The 6,657-nt window shown below is 51.8% G+C and overlaps 1 long non-coding RNA gene across 1 annotated transcript in view; it reads left to right on the top strand.

The window, feature by feature from the left end:
• Nucleotides 1–555: 555 nt before the first annotated feature.
• Nucleotides 556–6,657, top strand: part of LOC106698694 — a 30,418-nt gene continuing 24,316 nt past the window's right edge. The window contains exon 1 of the long non-coding RNA XR_002831480.1: nucleotides 556–1,070. This is a non-coding gene — a long non-coding RNA (uncharacterized LOC106698694). The remainder of the gene's footprint in view (nucleotides 1,071–6,657) is intronic.

The raw sequence follows: 6,657 nt of genomic DNA, 5'->3' as shown, positions 1-6,657 counted from the left end.
TCTCCCTTTTGTCCCCCTCCCCAGCCTTCCCTTTCAGGGGGGGAAGGATGGATATGTCACCCTAAAAATCACTGACAGTGACAGCCACCATCTCTGGGGTGCTGACCTGGAACCAGGCCCTAGGAGGTTAAAGACACAACTTGGGACGCAGACCCGTGGGTTCAAATCCTGGCTCCAGCATGTCCTAACCTGGCAGCCTGGGGAAGTCAGCTAACCCCTTGCAGATCCCCACTCATGCATTCAACAGACATTTATTGAGCAAGCACTCTGAGCAGGACATGAAGATGTTGAAGATGCTGCCACGGACACCCCAGAAACAGTCCTGCCCTGTGGGCACAGAGGTGATGCTGCCATGGAGAGAAGGGGGGCAAAGAGTGCTCACGAAGCGGCTTATTCATTTAAACAGGCTGGTCACGGAAGCCCCTGGCGCATTCATATCTGAGCCAAGACCTGAAGCTGGTGAGAGAGGAGCCCCCTTGTTATCTCTGGGAAGAGAGTTCCAGGCAGAGGGAACAGCAAGTGCAAAGGCTCTGGGGCTGTTGTGTGGCTGGTGTGTTCCAGGATTGGGGAGCATGCCAGTGTGGATGGAGGGGAGAGGTCAGGGGGTGAAGATGGGGCGGCCACACGGGGCCTGTGGACCACTGCCAGGACCTTGTCTTTTACTCTGGGTGACCTGGATCCCCAGGAGGGTGTGAAGCAGAGGGGAAACACGACCTGGCTTCCTCCGGGTAGGGAGGAATGGCAGGATGGGGGACACGGTTTGAAAGACACGGCAATCATCCAAGCAAGCATTTTGGTGACTCACACCAGGGTGGGGCTTTGGAGGGGGGAGAGGGAGTGAAGTGATAGGATCCTTCTGCAGTCCATGGGTGAGAAAGAGAGGAGTCAGTGAGGACTGGAAGGCTTTTGGCCTGCGGCCCTGGGAAGACAGAGGTGGTGTGTTCCGCAATGAAGCTGCAGGAGGGGCGGGGTCACGCAGGGCGGAGAAGAAGTTCAGTGTCCTACCTGGAGCTCTTGAGTTGCCCATTAGGCATGTCGAGCCACAGCTGGATATTCAACCCTGAGTTCAGGTGAGACTCCTGGCAGGCGGTGTACCTTCGAAATTTTGAGCATGGGGATGGCATTTAAGGACTCCGTTTCTTCATCTGTAAAATGGAATTAAACAGCATCTGCTTTGCAAGGTTGTTGTGAGGCTGCGTATTCTATTGTATGTTCACTATTTCCCACTTGTTTTAAGAAGTACAATGTTTGTTGTTTTATTGACATAATGTCTGATTATTTTTCTGACTGCTCTGTGGCCACCAAAGGCCCACCGGGCTCCCTTTTCCCCATCTCTGGTCCTGCCAAAACCTCTGGCACAGGAGGGAGATGACCAGGCATTGCGGAAAGAGCCCTGGGACTCAGGTACAAACAGCTCTGCCTCTTTCTTGCTGTCTGTCTCAGGCCGGTCATTTAAACCCCAGTGTCCTTATCTGTTAAACGGGGCTAATACTGGCACCCTGCTCATGAGAGTGTTGCCAGGATTCAGAGAGGTGAGAGGTGCAGAAGTCAAGACTATCAGAGACTCACCAAAACAAGCAACAAACGAACAAACAAGCTGGAGGGGGGTGACTGAGGGTAGGGGTCTGCAGCCAGATCACCGGGTCAAATCCTGTTCCTTGAGCCGGTCCCCTAACCTTTCTGTGTGTCTTTATTTGTACACCTAGGATGGGATGGCACCCACCCGTAGAGTTGGTTTGAAGATTAAAGAATAGTCATGATGAGTTAGAGCAGTGCTTGGCACCCAGTAGGCACTCAGTAAATATTAGTCACTGTTACGGTCACTTCTGGGTATGGGAACCAGTCCACGTCACAGTGCCCCTGTGGGTTTGGGGACAGGCAGCCCAGCCCCAGTGGACCTGGGTCACAGAGCCACCGGCAAGTCCGGGGCTCCTCAGTTGGCCACGCAGCTGGGACAGCTTGCTTCCTGCCTCTGTCCTGGGTGCCAGGCAGGCCCGGAGACCGCCTGATGTCATCAGGGCTGGCCTGCCCTCTGATGGGGAGGAAGTGGGCGGGTGCCCTGGGCACTGATGAGCCAGGCAGACGTGCCCCGAGGCGGCACAGTCAGGGCTGATGTGAGCACCATGCACCCGCAGCTGACTGAGCAGGCCCTCCCCAGTTTGCCCACATCAGGCGGTTTTGAGGCTGCCCTAGGTCAGAGTCGAGATTCAGGGTGGACCGGGGTCAGGGCAAACATTCTGTCCCCACTCCTCAAAACACAGCCGAGGGCTGGCTCCCTGGGGCTCGGCTTGCAGGAAGGGCAGGTGATGTGTCCCAGGAGGTGTGGCTGGGGTGTGGGGGGGTGTCCACTGTGTCCGTGTGTATGGGGGGACTGCCTGCCTAAGGATGAGTGAGTGAAAGTAGGGCTTTCAGAAGGCAAGTGAGTGTGCGGACGTGGACATGTTTGTGTATGGGTGTGAGTAAGCAGGCATCTGTGTGTGTCCGGTGCCCGGGCAGGGGGGCAGCGTCATCACTGAGTGTATAAACCAGTTTGAGCATGTGTGTGTCTGGGTGTGTAAATGACAAAACGAGTGTGTAAGTTTAATTGCATGAGTGTGTGAGTGTGTCCCTGGGTCTGAATCTCGAGGTCAGGTCTGACTGAGTGTAAGTGTGAGCATGCGAGTGTGCGAGTGTGTGTGTGTATGCACACTACTGTGAAAGGTCCCACAAGGAACCCCTTTTGCATGCAGAGCTTTGCTCCCTTGCATGGGAATGTTCATGGGTGGGTTCAGTCAGTGCATTTAGAATCTTAACTGAGGTGTCCAGGAGCTCCCAGGGAGGAGGAGATATGCTGTCCAGACTGAGCACTGACCAATCAGGACAGGGGCCAGCTGCAATACTTGGGCCAATAAATCAGCTCTTGTTACCCCAACTCCCAATGATCCCACCAGCGTCTAAGAAGGTCTTGACCCGTGGACGTTCTGAGGCAGCCCTCAAACCAATCCAGCAAACAGCCAGCCTTTTCATCAGCTGATAGTACTAGTAAACATTTATTCATGCATCCATTCATCTATTCACCATTTTTTCCCGAGCGCCTACAATGTTCCAGGCACAGTTCCCGGCACTGGAGATGCAGCGGAGAACAAGATGGACAAAAACCCCTTTGCTGGTGGTGTTAACACGCTGGTGGGACCGAGCGGACAGTGAAATAAGTGAGCAGCAGATGGAGAGGGTCACTTGGTGTAAGGGCTGTAGATAAAAATACAGCAGGAGAGGTAGGGCGAGGGCCCCAGATGGGTCTGCCATGTTTAAAAGGTGGGTCAGCTAAGACTTCACTGGGAAGGCGACAGCTGAGTGAAGACCTGCAGAGTGAGGGGTGCACCATGTGGATATCGAGGGGAAGAGCATTCTAGGCAGAGGGCACAGCAACTGTAAAGGCCTTGGGGCCAGTGCATGCCTGGCTTGTTCAAGGAAGAGAAAAGGTGCCGATGTGGATTTAATGGTTTGTGCGTGCGTGCGTGCGTGCGTGTGTGTGTGTGTGTGTTAACTGATTATAAAGCAAAGGGTGCTGATGGAAAGATCAAATAATAGAGAATGAATAAAGGAGAAACTGAAAATCCATAGTAACTGGAAGGGGGCGGGGAGGTGGACTGAGGACCAGGCATGTCTGTTGTACAATTCACCCGGTAATCAAAGCGATTTTCCATTTTGACAAGGCAGCATCAAAATAGTGCAGCTGCGACCAAATCTCCCAACTGCAGCAAAAGCCAGCTTTACGGCTCCTAGCTCCTCCTGAGCCCAGCTGGGTACTTCGTAGGTGTTTGATGAGGGGGGTCTCTGCCTTACACATCCTCCCAGTTCCCTGAGGCCTGAGGGGGAGAGGAGAGATGGGTGCAAACCCCCTCCATGTAGAGATTTAGCCCCCAATCCTCGCAGGCTGCCTGCCTGGCCCCCAGTGGCCCCAGAATGACAGCGTCACCTCTTCCTCCTCCTGCTTTTATGAGCTGAGAAGGAGGCTTGTCCCACGTTGCACAATTGCCCCTTAATTGCTGTTTCCTCTCAGTTATGAATTGTGTCATGGATACGGCTACTCACGTTATTAAGCTTCCACAGCGGCCTTATCGTCTGGACTCCAGCCAGCAACCCAGCCTGACCTACTTTCCCACCGGATTTCAAAACCGCCTCTCTCATCCTCTTGTTGGACTTTTCCTAAGGAGAGTCCGCTGTGCCCAAAAACTCGCCGCTAAAAATAAAAACTAGAATGAGGGGGGCGGGCACAGCTGGCCCAGGAAGGCCCGAGGCTGAGAGCAGCCCCCGTGGTTGTGGCCAAGCTCCGCCCCCTCCCAGAAGTTTCCTCAGGAGTCTGTCCTTGGGACGCAGGGTTCCCATCAGGACAGGCTGTGACACAAGCCACCCTCCAGGGTTCCCCGCTGATTGAATCTAAACCTTTCAGTTCTCAGTCAGGAATAGGAGAGCTGACTTCAGAGACAGGCAGACCTGGGTTCAAATCCTGGCTTTGCCACTAACTAGCTGATTCATTCATTCATCCATCCATCCATCCATCCATCCATCCATCCATCCCAGGGATATTTACTGTCTCCTGAATGTGGCACTCTGCTGGGTGCTGGGGGAATATCTGAGAACAAGGCAGATACAGTCCCTATTCTCATAGAACTTATAACCCAGTGGGCAGAGATGGGCACAAAACAAATAATTTTTTAATAAAAATAATGAAAATAAATTAAAATGATGGGCTATATAGTGACAGAGACACCCTGAGCTAAGATGATCAGGGAGGTCTCTCTGAGGAGGGGATATATTAGGCAAGACCCAAATGATAAAATCCAATTCTGGGAAACAGAGCAGGATAAGGGCGAGGAAGTGAGTGACCCAGGTACAAAATGTGAGGGGGTTCTTGGTCTCAGCCTTGTTCCAGTGTAGACTGGCCCTTGAGAGTGCGTGTCTTCTTACAGTTTTCATCCTGGGCATCTCATTTGCCTCAGCCTGGTCCTGGACCTGCTGGGAAGGAAAAGAATCCAAGTGCAGGAGCAGGGCACGTGCAAAGGCCCTGAGGTTGGGAGTGAGCCTGGTGCGATGGGGCACAGAGCGCCAGGAGGGGTGGGGAGGGGAGATGACATGGGAGAGGTGGTGAGTGCCAATCACAGAGGGCCTTGAAGGCCAGGCCATGGCGAGAATTTGGTGAGAGACAGAGATATACAACCGACCCTTGAAGAACTTGGGTTTGAATGGAGTAGGTCCACTGATGCATGGACTTTTTCAATAAATATGTACAGTACTGTCCATGTATTTTCCTTTCCTTATGATTTCCTTAATGCCATTTCTTTTCTCTAGCTTACTTTATTGTAAGAATACAGTCTATGATACACATGACATACAAAATGTGTGTTAATCGACTTTATGTTATCAGTAGTGTTTAGTCATTACATTTTCAGGGAGTCAAAAGTTATAATTGGATTTTTTACTGCTCAGGGGGTAGGCACCCCTAACTCCTGCATTGTTCAAGGGTCAACTGTGTTTTGTTTGTTTGTTTGTTAATCCTCACCCAAGGATATTTTCCATTGATATTTTTAGAGAGAGTGGAAGGGAGGGAGGGAAGGAGGGAGAGAGAGAGAGAGACAGAAAGAGAGAGAGAGAAAGACATTGATTGGTTGCCTCTTGAATGCACCCCGACCAGGGCCAGTGATCAAACCTGCAACCCAGGTATGTGCCCTTGACCAGTAATCGAACCCCTGACCCTTTGGTGTGCAGGCTGATGCTCAAACCACCGAGCCACATCAGCCAGGGCAAGGATCAACTGTGCTTTGAAGGTTGAGTCCATGGTACTTGTGGGTGAACTGATATTTGCAGGGGAGGTGGGAGGAACCAGGACTGACTCCTGGGCTGGATGGACGTGAGGAGGCTGGCAAGTGCTTCATCACCCCGGGTCATTGTCCCCTCCTCTAACACGGCCCCCCCAGTCACCCTATCCTACTTCATTCAGAGCCTGGCCCCTAGGAAATGCTCTCCTGACAGTCCAGCCAGGCTCTGTGATTTACCTGGAGTCATCTGGCAAGTTGATGCACCGCCTGGACTGGAACCCAGACCCTGCTCTCCAGGACGTGTCCCAGCAGGCTGGCCTGGGCCTTGGCACATGACTCTGCAGAAATGCAGCCTCCCAGCCAGACAGGCCTCGGCAACAGAGGCCGGTTTTTTTCTTTCTGAATTGTGCTTATGCGTGGGGCTGTTTATCTAACTTGGCTGAAGTTGGAGGCCTGGGCCTGTAAACATATCCTTTTAATTATTACACAAGTGGGACATGCTCATGGAATAAAAATTTGAAAATGCAAATAGGCAAAAAAAAAAATAGGCCAAAAAGCAGAGAGAGAAGGGGTAGGGGGTGGGGGAAAAAAAACCAACCATCTGAAAGAACACATGTGCACCAAGATACATACATAAGGACCTTCATTGCAGGTTTTTTTTTTAGCAAAAGACGGGAAGCAACTTGAGTATCCAAGAATAGGGACCTTTTTCACCAAATAAATCAAGTAGTATTCCAATGTCACACAGCCCCAGAAGCGAACGAAGCAGATTTCTGAGTACTGGACATGGAAAAACCTCTAGATATAATGTACCGAGAAAAACAAGGATGCGAAACAGTGATTATGGAATGCTACAGTG

The sequence above is a fragment of the Myotis lucifugus genome, unplaced genomic scaffold, assembly GCF_000147115.1.
Source record: "Myotis lucifugus unplaced genomic scaffold, Myoluc2.0 scaffold_215, whole genome shotgun sequence".
NCBI classification, from domain to species: Eukaryota; Metazoa; Chordata; class Mammalia; order Chiroptera; family Vespertilionidae; genus Myotis; species Myotis lucifugus.
This window is presented reverse-complemented; position numbering and strand designations above follow the sequence as displayed.